Genomic DNA, 15,048 nt, shown 5'->3' on the forward strand with positions numbered 1-15,048 from the left:
CATATGAAGACTTGTAGGTTCATATGATGTAATGGTCCTTCATCTAAAGCGCAGGCAGCAAGTTGAGCACTCTGTATTAATCTTGGACATTTTTTTTTTTTTTTTTTTTATTCAAACCGTTGTTTTATTAGTTCGATCAACAAACTTTTACAACATTTGTTAAAATATAATTTCTTTACATTTTACATTTGAGATTTGTCATTCTTGTGTCAGTTAAACAATTTCAATCTACAAACTTTCTTATATACAAGTTGTTAAAAAGTTTTTGAAGACAGTTTTCATATATATCGAGACAGGTTAAATATGTTGGTATCTTTTAGTACTCTCAGCAGAGTTTTTACAACGTCTTAATTAGATGTTACTAGTATGGTAAAAGGGGTTTCCACTCGTGTTCTAAATTCCATACACAGTACATAACATGTTCTCAATTATATATTTCAAACACGTTTTTTACAGTATGAACTTCTAGGTCTCTTGTAGGAGAGGTCGATTAGCTCAACCACAGTTATCATTCCTTTCCTAAGTATTCAGAGTTGGTAGGGTTTACAATATTAATGGAATGTAATTGCATATTTCTTGCATTACCTGCTCGCCTGAGGCTCGCTCATTCGAAACCTCATCTCAAGGTCGTTGTTTAAGATCGTTAGGAATCTGCATAGAGCTAATATAAAGCTCGTTCTCGTTCCCCACATCGCGGCCAGCCAAAGCCATTCCCTGTTACCCTCAGTTAGCACACCATTGGATGCGATTGTTAGTGCACGCGTTGTTTCAAAATGAGGACACAATATGACTAGATGTTTTAATGTTTCTTTGGCTGAGCGATCATTGCAAAACCTGCATCCTACATCTGCGATAGCCTTCCAGTACGGACTCCAGCCACAAATTCGTTCTAAGGTAAGACATTGGTTCAATTTAAAGCGAAGATATATTTCCCTGGCTTTATTACAGGGAAACTGAATTAAATAAGATTTATGCGGTCTTCTGGTAGAGCAGAAACGAGCTGCTTCCTTGTAACTCTTTAATGATTCAATTTCCATTACTGTTCTACACCAGTCATTCTCTATAATACGATGCTTCACATGCCCCTGACGGAATTCTAAGTCAGCTGGTGAAAGTGCAATTCCATCCAGTATCTGCACCATTTGAGCATAGTAGATTGTGAAAGACGAGTGTTCTGACGCAATCAATAACTGCCCCAAGTCTTCATATAAGCAGTTTGGAGGAGGATATAGCATTTTGGCGAAGTTGGCCAATAAGCGCCAATTACGGCGTGCAGATAAGGCAGTGATGCCAAGTTCCTGCCTTAATAGACTATTCGGAGTCGATTTGGCCAATCTTAAGGCTCCTTTCCACATACACCCTTGTATTTGATCAAGATGGTTGTTAATATCCACTAAGCACATGTCTACAGCATAAAGGATAATAGATTCCACTTTTAAGATATAAAATTGAAGTAGAGGTAGCAGTGAGAATTTACAAAACTTTAGATATACCAGCCGCATTTGTGTGGCAAGAGGTGCCGCTTTCTTGTGTAATACGTCGCACCACATAGCCACAGAATTGCAATCGGATATAGTATAACCAAGGTATCGGATTTCCGGCACTGTGGTTATAGGAAAGCTTTCGATCTTCCAATTGCGTGTAAGATTCCTTCTCTTGTGGTTTCTAAACACTACTATATTTGACTTTTCCACATTACATTTTAGATTGTGGTTCAGGCAATAAGATGCAAATAGATCTAATTTGATTTGCATCCCTTTGGGCGTACGATCAAATAGTACGATGTCGTCAGCAAAGGCTAGCCATTGTATTTTGAGATGGCCAAGCCTTGCTGGGTACGAAATCATGGTGTTCCAAATGTCATTTATGCCACATATATAAAGATTGAATAGTGTAGCAGCTAAATTGCAGCCTTGTTTCACACCCACAGCAATGTTTATTGGATGGGTGGTTGCACCTTCGCTGTTCACTCTTACCAGATAGGTAGTATTCGTGTGGAGCTTGGCTATAATTTGTATTATATACTCAGGTATATTCATTGCAGCCATTTTTTTCCATAAGAGTGAACGAATGACCGAGTCAAACGCAGAGGTAAGATCTATAGATGCCATATATAATGGACCAGAGTCCTCCTTCTTGTGCCTAGCTAAGAGATGGGCCATGATTGTGGCATTTAACGGGGTACCCATTCTTGCACGAAATCCAGTTTGGTACTTGGACAGGATCTTAAGCTCACTAATAACCGCCTCGAGTTCCCCCAAAAGCAATATCGCCAACACTTTAGCAGCAGTGTCAATTAGAGCTATCGGTCGAAAGTTGGAAGGCTGCGACCTTGCTCCTTTTTTGTATATAGGAACAATAATGGAGGCTAGCCAAGACGGGGGAGTCTCTAGAGATGTCAACATGTTATAAAAAAGTGTCTTAAGTATTTCAGCCCACATGTCAGGATGACGTTTTAGGACGCAAGATGGAATCCCGTCAGGGCCTGCAGCTTTTGAGAATTTAAGAGAGCTTATCGTAGCTACAATGGTGGTGACACCCCATGGTGAAAAGGATGGATGTGCTAAACACGACCATTTGTATTTGATCTCTACAAAACGCAAGGGGAGAGCAAACTTTTCTTCAAAGTAGGCTCGCCAAACCTGTGCGGAAATCGATTAGGCTTGATCTGCCATAAGTACTGAGGTTCCCACCCTCAGTAGGGCCCAAGTGGATCGTCTATCCCTATGGCATAGTGTACTAAACATTTTCTGATTGTTCTGATTGTGAAGAAAGCGTTTATGATCTCTGCACTTGTTCCGATAACCGTTCACTATACGTTTTTTTTCTGTCAAGTACTCAGTCCATGTGGAGGCTGCTCTCGCGATCCGTCGCAATGCCACCCGCTTAGCTCTTCCAGCCTCAATAATAAAGTTAGAAGGATTAGGGGTAGACCTTGATCTGTCTCGAAGAGAACACGCCCGCAAGGACTGTAATACATCCAATGTTATTTTAGATAAGTCAGCCCCCCCTTGGTTTGACAGCTTCAAGTTATCCCCAGGGTTAAGAGTAAGGATCAAACGTGCAGAGATCATTTCGTTAACCCTGTCACAAAGTTTAGTGGCCCATCTAAGTGACAGGCCAGGCCGATCCCCTTCTATAAACCCTTGCTGGTGGTCAATAGGTAAATGCACTATGTCCATTTGGAGCTTCAAGTGGATAATGCAATGATCCCCATACCCCGGATCATGTATTGCAGTGTTCGTGGAATTTAACCCTCGGGAAATGGCAAAGTAATCAATACAAGTTGCTCTATCAGCTCTTCTCCAGGTGTGGCTATCCCCCTGAGTGCAGAAGGGGAGAATGTCAAGTTCCCAAGATTTTAGGTATTCTTGCCATAATTTACCTCTCTGCAATAGGCATTGAAGTCCCCTCCCAATACAATATCGCATGTAGGATGTAGGGTGAGGATGTCATCAAATAACTTATCAAACTCATTAAATACATCTCTTAGGTTAAGCAATACAGGATTATGATCTAAAATTATCAACAGGAGAGGGTTTGGCCGAGAGCCTTTAAACATGATTAATACAGCCATTGTTGCATTTGCATTGAATACATCTAGGACCACGACATCTAAATTGGTGTTTATACATATAGCCAGACCTCCATACGGCCGCCCACCTGTGCCGCGTTTGGCTTTTAATTGGAAAACAGTATAGCCAGGCAATATAAGTTCATGGGTACACATGGTTTCCTGGCATAACATAATATCACAGTCCATTTTCAAGCGAGGATTACTAAACCATGCCTTTAGGTTAGTAAACCCACATGAATTCCAAGAGAGAATAGATAAGGGAGCAAGTTACTCAATGAGGTGTGTTATTCATAGCTGGGTTTCGGATGTTTTGAAGGGCGGTCAACCAAGACCAATCTTTACTAGTATTGGATAGATTTACTAGTTGCGCAATTACATCTGTGCCTTCCATTCTGGGCAAATCACCGATGACCACCTTCGGCGGTGGCACAGGTAGGGGCGTGAGGGGCATTTCATTATAGGAGATAGCATCGTCAATTGAGTCAAACGGGTATAGCATTAGTCCAATAGATCGTAACTCCTCTGTGTATTGCAGTAGTAGGTTGGTGATAATCGCTGTTTGTACCTTGCATACCATACGATGATTTTGAATTGGTGGCAATGTTATCCATTCAATGTCGGACGTGTGCAAGGTGCGGAGCCCCGGAATGCGAGTCGCTTTATACCATTTTTAAATGATATAATCTCCCATCCTATAATGGTGGTGGACTGTTTTGGTGATTCCCCCGTTTGCCCAGCGGAGCCCCTAGGCTGGCCTAGAGATGAGTCCTGCTGATTTTGTTGCGTGCCTTCTCCCTTCGTGTCTTGGATGATGGAGGGTTTGCTCAGGCTCTCCCGGTCATTGCCAGGATGCGTGGACTGTTGCCGTTCCATGGTTGGTTCAATTATACCAGTAGCAGTGTATGAATCACATTCCGTCGCATTATTGGTGGGTGGGGGAGCAGCAGCCCTACATTTATGTGTGGTTTTATTCTCTATAACTTTGAAGAAATTTGGTAGTTGGGACTGGGCCAAAGCCAGCCCTGACCCCTCATTTGGAGAATGTGTCAGCTGCAAAGGGCGTTTATTTATATTTTTGTTAAGAATTGTTTCATCAGGAATCAAATCGTTTACAGCACTTATCAGTATTGGGGATTTGGATATAACCTTTTCCACATTCTTATTTTCATTTTTTCCCTTCTTTTTTCCATTTGCTTTAACTTGGGGGATCAATTCCTCGTGGGAAGATTTAGACAGTTTTAGCCGATCTGCTTTCCTTTTTAGTGCACGGAAAAATAATCTTTTTTCCTTTCTTGAAGCAAAGGGGCGCTGAGCCTGTAGCGGAGAGAATTCCTCATCCGCAGTTGGCATATTCTCAGGCATAGATGGAGGATTCTCAAGTGCCGGATCAGACTGAGAGGTGGTCGCAAATAGTTTGGTTAATGCTGAGGGGCTATCCGGGTAGAACCCTTGCCCCCCCTCCATCGAGGGAGGAGAAGGCCCCGCATTTGCCACTTCATGGCTAGGTTGGAAAAAGAATAGCAGCTGTTCCAACTTTTCCGCATGTAGTGCAACCTCTCTGCATAATTGGGCATGAGTCAGAATTTGGCATGTGTTGTCGAGTTTGGGGGCAGTCAACGTTTGTGCAAATGATTGCGGGAATACATAATTGACTATGGAGGGTTTCACAGTGTAAAGTTCTTTGTCTAGGGCATCCAAGTCATCTGTTTGAGTAGTCGCTGATGTTGTTAAAGAGATTTTTCGGTGCGACGTTTCTTGACAGTCCACCCCCTGTCTAAGGGAATCTGCAAATATGAAGCCCTCTAATTTGTTGATTTTCATTAAAATATCTGTGAGTGCTGATTTGCAGTCCCTCAATTCATAATGTGTGTATTCATGTCCGCGATCCAACAGGTTAAGTATCCTTGTTAGCACCGGGTAAGATGCTTCAAGGGATTGCATGTCCCCAGAAGGTTCTAACATGTCAAAGCCCAGCGGATGATTTACATCTTTTTTAGGGGGGAGGTGCCCAATGTTGATGTCAGGTTTGTTAATGTCAGATGAGAGCCGGGTAGGGGACATTGGCCACGCACTGGCTATCGGGGAGTTGGTGGCCTCAGGTACATTGGCTACTGATGCTGTGGAGATGTTTAGATTCTCCATGCATAGCTCATCATTACAGTGAATGTGGACATCAGCTCTTTTGTAGCCTGTGAGGGTAACTGGTGTCGAGGGCCCAAGTGATAGTCTGACTCGTTTTTCCAAGGCAGCAAGCACCACCGGCGCCAGTATGGAGTTGTCCGAGGGGGATGAGGGCATGTCATCAACTGTCAGTTCTGTTTGCACAGGGCCAGTATCCATCCGCATGCTCATAAAGCTTTTACGGAGAGCTTTAGGATTTGGATCGCTACAGGATGATTCAGGCTCAGGTGTCAAAGAGCTAATTGCGCCCATTGGTAGTGATTGGGCACGTGCGTAGGAGAAGGCCACCTCATGTTTTAGTAGGTCATGATCAGTTATTGACGCCCAATGTGCTGGTGCTTCCGCACTCTTACCTAGTACTGTTTCGGCATTTTTTGCAGTATTTTTAAACATGGACATTTTTTTGTTTTTTTGAGTTTTTTTAGAGTTTTTACAAGGAGACGATTCCAAGGGGCGCCCACTACGGAGACTTGAGACCATTGAACCCACTCATACAAGGTAAGAATTTACGTTTAATAAAGTCCTAGGTCTACTTTGTCCAAGCTCCCAGCCTCACTGCCTAACAGCCCAACAGCCACTTGGAGCCCACTTCGATGCGCACGCGCGATGCGCGTGCGCGAGGGCTATATAGAAGACTGCAAGCTGCAGGGGCGGGCAGATAGGCGGGGCCAGGCAGGGAGTGACTGCAACAACAAAACACAGAAGAGGGACAAAACAAACCGTTAGGATGTGGGCTAAAATGAGCGCATAATAGGCAAGACGTAAAGGAGTAGCTGCGGCAAAGCCGCAGCGGCGCTATGCAAAAAGAAACTCAAGCGCCTTTACAGAAAAAGTTAATAGTCATTTACTTCTTAGCCTGTCCAATACAACGGCGTTTCGCCTGCAGTGGTTCTTCCTCTTGCGCACGGCGCTCGTGTAGAACAAGGTGTAGGGCAGTCGCAAAGCAGTTCCACGGGATGTTTGGAGTGGAGCAGCAAGTCCGGGCAGCCCAACAGCCACTTGGAGCCCACTTCGATGCGCACGCGCGATGCGCGTGCGCGAGGGCTATATAGAAGACTGTAAGCTGCAGGGGCGGGCAGATAGGCGGGGCCAGGCAGGGAGTGATTCTTAGCCTGTCCAATACAACGGCGTTTCGCCTGCAGTGGTTCTTCCTCTTGCGCACGGCGCTCGTGTAGAACAAGGTGTAGGGCAGTCGCAAAGCAGTTCCACGGGATGTTGCTATATCGAAGATGGGCCATATCACAGCTGTTCATTGGAACCATTCACTTACAATCCAGTTCCACTGTATTTCCACGAAGAGTGCAGGCCACATCAGAGAGTGAGTGTCCAATGTTGGCCCACTGGCAGTCCAAACAGGAGGCGAATAGGAGATCCAAACAGTCCTCCCACTCTTCCATTTACATCCAACTGCATGACGTGGTAGAACCCCTGCAGAGTCCTACAAACTGTACAGACATCAGGATACTTTGCTATATCCATAAAGTGGATAAGCCATGCCGGCATGAAGAGGGGAGAGCAGGGAATGCTGACACCACACGAAGATTAAGTAATAAGCCAGTAAACAGTTATAGAAGCAGAGAGGAGGTATACAAGCATTCCATGTGTAAATGTTCCAACAGCTTGTCAATCTGCGCACATAGCACACGCCGCTCTTTAATCCCCATTCAGTCTCCTCGCCCCACAGCAGACATGCTGCAAGCAACAGTTGATACACCGCCACATAAATGAGAAACGTGCCTATGAGCCGTTCGTATCACCGGTACTGTGCACAATGAGAGTTACCTCACAAACCGCAAGGGGCTCCGGATCGTTGCCCTGTGGATCAGGAAAGACAATAACACCAACTCAATCCTCCCGTGCTCCGCGGGTAATGAGGCAAAACGTTGCTATTTTCTTTTTTTGGGTTTCCACTGTAAGCCACGCCTCTCCGAGGTCGGCGGATCCTAGATCCAATTATGCATGAGGAATGGCAGGCCGCTGTTCCGGGATTCGCTGCGCCATCCCCATCGGTGGGGGCCATTCACTCCGCACGAAACGCGCCGAGTGATGCTCCGGCCCCCCAAGGGTGGGGGCTAACCACTCTCAACGTGCGCGCAAAAAGCGCTGCGGATGACAGATGTATGGAGATCGATGAGCATACACTGTCCTTACAGAGTCCGTTGCAATACGTAGAGCACATGCTCGCTCGAATTGCCATCAAGAAACGTTTTCCTGACAATCCACGTAGCCATCACGTCATACAAGGTGCTTAACTCCGAAACACAATGAGAGGGAGGAATTCTTACGGAGAGTTTAGGCAAGAATTTACTGTATATTTTCAAAGGGAGTCAGAGGTTCTAAAACATTGTAAATAGCAAAAAAAAGCTGCTGTCCGTCTTAAAATAGCAGAGTACACTAAGCAATTTCTAATGAATAGTAATAATAAAATGACAACTATTTAAAAAAACACCAAGCCAGTCTTCAATCAGTGTAGACAGGTCTCCCCTTCTTTTTTCTCATCAGATTAGCAGTTTTAGTATCATGAGAAGTACCTTCCATTGGATCAAGATCCATATCAGTTAAAAAAGCCTCTGCAGCCTTACAATCACTAAAAGCATGTACCTGACCATCAATTACCACCTTCAAGATGGCAGGAAAGACCATGTAGTACTTCAATCCTTTGCACAAGCTTTAACCTTAGCCTTATCAAACGCCTTCCTCTTCTCCAGAACATCTTTACTGAAATCCACAAAAATCATAATCTTGTTTCCACCTCAAGCAAGATCCTTGAGTTCACGTGCTTTCTTCAATATAAGTTCCTTAACTGGAAACCTCAAGAACTTCACAATGATATGTCTTGGCCTTTCACTCAATGAAGGTCTGGGACCAAGTGCCCTATGTGCCCTTTCGATTTCCAAGTTCACAGCAGCATCCAGTTTCAGTATTTTTGGCAAGTTATTGAGCAGAAAATCCATCAGGTTACCCCTTTCAGCATTTTCAGGAAAACCAAGCAGGTGGAGATTGTTTCTTCAGGAGAAGTTTTCTTGCTCTGACAGTTTAGAGGTTATTTTTTCATTAGCCATTTTCAGATCTCTGATTTGATCCATCAGTTTCAAAGTCCTCTCATCCACAATTGTAAGATGTTCTTCAGCTGAATCCACTCTCCTGGTGACTGTTTCAAATCTCTCCTCTGATTTAACAAGGGCTATTTTTATCTCAGCCATGTCCTGCTTCAAGTCATTAAGCAAATCCAAAAGCTTATCCTCTTTGCTTTCTCCTTTGTTCTCCCTGTTTTCTTGTGAAGCTCCCTTCTGCCTTTTAGCTGGCTGGGCATGTTCAGGAGTACCTGACACACATTGTCAAGTAGGGTTGTCAGTTAAGGCCTAGGACAGGATCACAGCAATCAAGCTGCCATTCCCTGGGCTGACAGTTCTAGAATCCAAACGTGAGTAAACGCTTACTAATGCTGTCTTTCTTTCTCCTCTTTCCAGGTTATGGTATTCCAGGATGCATGCGGTGCCGGATGATGGAATTCGTACCTTCAGGTGAGTGGAACTGAAGTTAGCGATGGATTGAAGACAGGATACTGTTCCAGGTAAGTTTTCGTAGTGTTCTTTCTCTCTCTGCAGGTCCTTGGTTTCAGGTAAACTGGCATCAAAGAACTGGACACGGTGAGCGTTACGCTGCCCTCATCAGATAACGCAAAGCATGTTCTGCTGTTTGGGTGCGGTTTAAATTGTCTCCGGTAAAGTAGTCCAGGTAAAATAGTCCCAGGCCTGCCACACCCAAAGTAGTCCAGGTAAAGTAGTCCCAGGCCTGACACACCCAAAAGACTAGACTGCATAGCTCAGTTCCTTGTAACTGAGCTATGTGTGTGCCTCCATGTTGGCTGAATTCCCCCCCCGCCCCCCTCCAAGTTAAATAGTCCCAAGTAAATAGTCCCATTCTAATGTTGGTCTTCAGGATGGTTATGAGCCAAAGGCGCCAGGACTGACTCAAAGAGTCTTGGGGGAGGTTTTAAGGCCTTTGACCTGGCCCTAACTGGAAAGCTGACTTACCAGTGAGGGCCAGGGTCAAGGGTCATGACAATCAATACGTCGGGGTATGCGTTATACAATCATGCTGTGATCCCGTTCAACCCCGGGGCCTTACCATTAGGGAGGGAGAGGATCACTTTGCGGAACTCCTTGTCAGAGGGGGGTCATTCATGGTCGATCCTATAGCTGAGTCCAACCAGCCTAGTGTGACTCTATCTAAATATTGGGCTATTGAGTCGTAGGCCGCTAAGGACTTATATAGCCTATTTTAGTAGTCACGGAACACAGCTTTGATCACCTCGCTGTCTCTAGTGGGGGTGGGGGAGCGGATATCTGCTCTGTGCCCTCTATCTCCACTATCGTTTCTAATTGACCTTGATGTCTGATCGCCCAGGACAGTGTCTAGGGTGATCTCCTTCAGCATACGTGGATGCTGCAGTGGGATCTCCCAGATGTCTCTCCCAACGTCCAGGGAGGAGTGCTATTTCCTCTTTTGCTACACTGAGCTGGGAACATATCTCTGGGGAGTCAAGACGCCCTTGTTGCAGCTTTAGGTCTTTGATCTCTTGTTCAAGAGTCGAAATGGACCTGCGTATGGATTGAAGGACTCTGCCCTCCTTACCTTAGCCATGCAGCACCCCCTAAAATAAACCTTGAAGGTTTCCCATATAACCCTGGAGTATGGCACAGAGCCCACGTTAGTCTAAAAAAGGTTTGAATGGCTCGTTTAATTTCTTCGCTGAAGACGTATCCTCCAGGGCATGGTGTTGGGGAGAATTCTCAAAAATGTGCTAATTCACTCCACCTTAGAGACCCCCAGCAACTTTGGTGGATTTTTCGGAATTATTTTTTTTACCTGGAGAGTGTGACCCTTTTTCCCACTCGCTCATGTATTTTGATATGTGTTTTACCTTTGTGTCTCCTTTGGTTATGGCGTCTAACCAACTCCATAGGCATCCTCTTTTGCAAACTACTCGTAGCTCCGGGAGCGTTAAATCACAGGTGCCATGTTTTTCAAGATGGCTTCTAAGACCCCTTTGTTAAAACAGGTCCCGGTCCTCTTTTTTTTTTTGCCATTTCTTTTTGGAAAGGGCCTTCTAGAGTTTTTCTCTGCGCCCCAAACCAGGTTTGGTGCCTTTGTTCATTCGCCTTTGGCGGACTTCGGAAATGAAGACTGCCTCTGGTGCCCGAGTATCTCGGGTTGGCGGGAAGTGAGGGAGGTGCCCGAAACTCCCTGTCCTTAGTCTCCTAGGTGACCCAAATACACGCTGTTGTGATTGGCTGACTGCCCGGCAAGGACAACTACCCTGCTGGGTGAGTGACAGCTAGGCTGGAATGAATGGGAGAGAACTGAATAAAAGGCGAGTCTCTTGGCTTGGAAGGCAGAGTCGACTACTGGACGAAGGAACCGAAATAGAGCTTGAAGAGGACGATTGCTGCAACTCCTGGACCGTTGGTTTGCCCGGTGAAGCCCTGCTACAGGTCCGAATCGCCAAGTTCTAATCGACAGAGAAGCCCCTGCAAGGACAAAATCTCCCTTTGAGTTGGTTAGACCAATCAACTCCAAAGTAAGCTACCTGGACACCCATCTGGGAGCTGGTTGAATTGCCTGAGTTGCTGCAGGAAATCATAAGACCAGGCAGAGAGACACCAGTTTGTGTGCGTTACTTCAGCCACTGGAATTGAAGTTTGCCAGTTGCAAGCTTTTGACAGTTCAAGTTGCATGCAGGAGTCCCCCTGACATCCTCCCTCTTGTCCCCGCGACTGAGGCCTAGATCTACAGGAACTGCCAGGAACAGAAGTCATCAGCTGCCTCTTTTTCTTCATTGTAAGGTACTGTGAAACAAGACGCAGGGGTAATCAGCTTGTGACCTAACATATGATTCTTCTTTTTACAAACTACTTCTGAGAACTTGTGCAGAGACTTTACCGTTTACTTACCAGAACCGCTTTATCCGATCTAAGATTTAGCCCATTGCCTCTGGCCTAGCATATTGAATTGAATTGACTCTTCTGGTGAACTCAAAGTACTTGCACTGTGTAAGAATAATTGTAGTCTGTTCTGATAAAGTTTACCTACCTTTTTTTAAGAGTGTACAGTATTGAAGTATATTTGTGTTATTATCTAATTGCCTCCTTCTAATGAATGCTTTATAACTGACAGATAAATTAATAAGTATTTATCCAAGAAACCTTGAGTGGAAGTTTATTTTAACTGTTTGTAGACCGCTGTGTAAAATCATTACTGCTCACATTCCCCTCTTGAGATAATCCTGGCTGCTCGGCCCCGCTACCAAAACTGTGTAGTACAGACTTATACCAAAGGTTGGTTTGCGTACACCTTTAGTCATAGTTGTGTGTAGTGTTCCCAAAGGCTACTGCATACAAACTCTGCTTAACAGTGGCGCTGCTAGGCAAGGAGGAGAAAATCTTGGAGTCATACGGGAAGAAGCTGTATTCTCCAGCATGGGGTCTGACATATATTCACATGTTCATGAATGTTCCCCGTCGTCAGGCTGGGAATCCTCGGTAAAGAAAACATCAGTTTTGTTTCTGAACTCTTTCTACTAGTAACCAATCAGTGGTCTCTGGGTCATACTGCCCCTAGCCAATGACTGCCCGCTACCTAAGCCCCTCCTCTGGCAGCCATCTTCAGATTTGTTAGCACGTAAAGTGGCAGTAGTACCAAGAGAAGAGCCGGAGAGGGGTAGGAGGGAGGGTTCGGATGTGAATCCATGACAGACCCATGCTGGAGAACAACAGTTACAGGTAAGTAACTTGTTCCTTCCCCAGCATGGGGTCTGGCATGGATTCGCATGCTCATGAATACAAGAATACATAGCAGTACACACATGCGCAACCACGGGTGGTGGCAAGGCTCAACATTAAGCATTTCAACAACTCAACATTAAGCATCTCTTACCTCCTCACCAGGCCCACCTTCAGGCTAACAGGTTGCACAGCACTGCCTGGCCGACTCTGGACTCCTCTCTGGAATCCCAGTCGACGCAGTAGAATCTCGTGAAGGTGTGTGTCGACCTCCACGTAGCAGCCCTGCAGATGTCCAGCAGGGGCATACCAGACAAGAACGCTGTGGTAGCAGCGATCGCTCTGGTCGAATGGGCGATAGTCTGGCCGATAGTCGAGAAGCATTTGGCGGGCTTGTCCAGGCTCTACCCGCCCATCAAGAAGCACACAATCTTTGAGCCAATGGCGTCCGCGGACATCGGGCTGGTCACCATTAAGACAGCTTTGCTAGTGGGACTCGCCTCTCGTGGCCTCAAATCCCTATACTATTTTCCACAGGGATAAGGTGGTCCTGCGGACTTCCCCTGACATTCCTGCCTAAGGTACTCTCCGCGTTCCATCTGAACAAGGAAATAGTTTTGCCCACATTTTTTGCTGACCGCTAGGACGGGGCTCAGAGTCTTGCACTGTCTGGATGTTAAGCATGCTCTGAAATTCTATCTGGACAAGACCAAGGGCTTCCGCAAGTCAGACACACTCTTTGTCAGCTTTGGAGGATGCAGGCTGGGCTATCAAGCATCCAAGGCTTCGATCGCTCAATGGATGGTTGCGGCCATCAAGGAGGCCTATGAGGGGCAGCAGAAGCCGCTGCCAGCTAACATGCACATGTCCGGGAGAATTAATTCCCTCCACCTTCTTAGAGTCCCCCAGCAACTTTGCTTGATTTTGAGGACTTTTTTTTAACCTGAGTGTGGGACATTTTCCCACTCTGTCGTGTATTTTAATGTCATTTTGAACTGTTTGTTTTGGTTGTGTAATCTGACAAACTCCATAGGCCTCAGCTTTTACATCGTCACACAGCAACTTCAGTGCAGTGCACAGGGAAGTCTTTCAGATTTCCCATGAAGTCTTTCAGATTTCCCATGGTTTAAATACTTTCTCTGGGATAAACTGTTTCCCAGAGCAGTGAAGTGAAATTGACTTTACTTACATTTGTAACTTTCTAGATCCAGCACACACTATCTTAAAATAGGGTGCTGGAGGGGTTGCCACTTTGTCTAGCTTCTCATGTAAACATTTTTGTGTTACCCTTTTCTCACTGAATGGCTGGTGGCAGTGGTTTTGTTTGAATTACCGTGGTGTGCATTTACTGCATGCTGCGTTCGCAGCTGCAGTAAAGCACCCAAGGGTGCCATTTTTGCCAAAATGGCTTCAGTCTTCTTTTTTCACCATTTCTTTGTGGATAGGTCTTTCTTGGGATTTAATCTGCGCACCAAACCCGGTTTTGTCCCATTGTTCGCTTTGCCTTTGGCGGGATTCACAAGTGAAGCCCGACTCTGGCTCCAGGGTGTCTGGGGTAGGCAGGAAGTGAGGCAGGTGCCCGAAACTCCCTGTACTTAGTCTTCTAGGAGACCCAAATGCACTATGTAGTGATTGGCCGGCTGACTGTCGGGCAAGGACAGCCACCCTGCTGGGTGACTGACAGCTAGGCTGGAATGAATGGGAGAGAACTGAATAAAAGGCGAGGCTTTTTGCTTGGAAGGCAGTCGACCACTGGATGAAGGAACCGAAGAAGAACTTTAAGAGGACGCCTGCTCCAACTCCTGGACCGTTGGTTTGTCCGGTGAAGCCCTGCTGCTGTGCTGAAACTCAAAATTTTGTATCGACAGAGAAGCCCCTGCAAGGACTACTTTTCCCCTTGAGTTGGTGGGACCAATCAACTCCAAAGTAAGCCACCTGGACATCCTTCTGGGAGCTGGTTGAATTTCCACTGAGCTGCTGCTGGAAACCGTATAGCCAGGGAGAGGAACACCGGATTGTGTGCGTTTCTTTTAAGCGGGCCAAGAGCTCCAGGAAGATCCTCCGGACTCCCAGGAAGCAGAACTGACCGAGCCTGAGCCCCTTCAACAGAGTGCAGGACCCCAGAAGCAAGGAAAGTCCACCTCGACAGCCAGGAACCGGGGTGTTGCGATTGCGGTAGGCCCGAGGAGCTGAAACACTGAAGTGCCACTTGTTTGAAAGATTGCCGGTTGTGAGCGGTGTCCGTCCCATTGCAGTGCAGGAGTCCCCATAAGTCCTCCCTCTTATCCCCGCGACTGAGGCCCAGTAACAGATCTTCAGAGCTGCACAAGAACAGAAGCCATCTGCTGCACTTATTCTTCAATACAAAGGTACTGTAAAGTCTGAGAGAACTTACCTAAAAACATTGTGCAAAAACGTTGTCTACTTACCTGCAAAGAAGGACTTCAGCTCAGATAGACTTTTGCCCATTGACTTTGGCTTGGCCTTTTTCACTGAATGACTCTT

The 15,048-nt window shown here is 45.9% G+C and overlaps 1 protein-coding gene across 7 annotated transcripts in view; it reads left to right on the plus strand.

Annotated features, from left to right (window-relative positions):
• PSIP1 (PC4 and SRSF1 interacting protein 1) overlaps positions 1 to 15,048 on the plus strand; it is an 828,776-nt gene that overhangs the window by 468,175 nt on the left and 345,553 nt on the right. The gene's annotated exons all lie outside the window — the stretch shown is intronic.

Source organism: Ambystoma mexicanum, chromosome 6p (genome assembly GCF_040938575.1).
Source record: "Ambystoma mexicanum isolate Mex_15411 chromosome 6p, UKY_AmexF1_1, whole genome shotgun sequence".
Lineage (NCBI taxonomy): Eukaryota > Metazoa > Chordata > Amphibia > Caudata > Ambystomatidae > Ambystoma > Ambystoma mexicanum.